The following is a 1,185-nucleotide window of genomic DNA, read 5'->3' on the forward strand; positions in this document are numbered from 1 at the left end:
ATTAAACAATTTCTAATGATAAATATCTAAAAACCTAGCAAAAAGAATGAAACAGTGGGGGAAGGCCGTTAGCCGGGGCCTGCGGTACGCCGCTTCAGTGAGGGGCTCAACCGCGGTCAACCGGCTTGTTGCTTTCCTGTTGTCACTCCCCCGGGCCGGCCCGACAAAACACGCCAGTAGCGCGACACCAGTTCTTCTCAGGCTCATGGACGCTGCCCTGAAAAGCATCACCCTTTATACCAGAAAGCTGGCAGGCACTATGGGAAAAACAAAACAAGAAGTGGAGGAGGTGCTAGAAGAAGAATATGTGGTGGAAAAAGTTCTCGACTGTTGGGTGGAAAAAGGCAAAGTGGAGTACCTCCTAAAGTGGACGGGGTTCTCAGATGAGGACGACACATGGGAGCCAGAAGAAAACCTGGACTGCCCCGACCTCATTGCCGAATTGCTGCAGTCAGAAAACAACACACGAGACATAAATCAGAGGGAGGCAAGCGCAAAGCTGATCCTGATTTGGAAGATAAGGGGGAGGAGAGCAAACCAAAGAAGAAGAAAGAAAAGTCAGAAAAGCCACTAGGCTTTGCCCAGGGTTTGGAACCGGAGGGGATTATTGGAGCTACAGACTCCAGTGGAGAACTTGTGTTCCTGATGAAATGGAAAAACTCTGATGAGGCTGACCTGGTCCCTGCCAAGGAAGCCAATGTCAAGTGCCCACAGGTTGTCATAACCTTCTATGAGGAAAGGCTGACGTGGCATTCCTACCCCTCAGAGGATGATGACAAAAAAGATGACAAGAATTAACTCCCCTGAGTACCAATCTCTGTCACATCTGAATGTGGGCTCCAAGTGGGGAAAGAAGGAGTCCTACTTGTCTTGACACCGTAAAGTGGCTTGAAAAGATGTCCATTGACATCTTCTGTGCCCTACAGCAGCCCAAGTGCTTTAAAGCTGTTCCTTGCTATATAGTTTGCACACCCATCCTAGTGGAGGGGAAGGAGGGTCAGTGTTTCAAGGCAACCCATTCTGAACTTTGCTGAGAAAAGCAAAGGGCCTTCTATGAAGGACAAAACTTGCAGAATGGGATGTGGGAGGGCAAAAAATACTGTAGATCTTCAAAGAGCATCTCCACAACCCACAGCCTTCTTCCCAATAGTGTTAACTCTGCATTTTTACAGCGTAGCATGTATG

General features: G+C 48.4%; 1 pseudogene; it reads left to right on the forward strand.

Annotated features, from left to right (window-relative positions):
* Positions 1–232: 232 nt before the first annotated feature.
* Positions 233–798, forward strand: LOC132422172 (chromobox protein homolog 1 pseudogene; annotated as a pseudogene).
* Positions 799–1,185: the final 387 nt, after the last annotated feature.

The sequence above is a fragment of the Delphinus delphis genome, chromosome 3 (assembly GCF_949987515.2).
Source record: "Delphinus delphis chromosome 3, mDelDel1.2, whole genome shotgun sequence".
Lineage (NCBI taxonomy): Eukaryota > Metazoa > Chordata > Mammalia > Artiodactyla > Delphinidae > Delphinus > Delphinus delphis.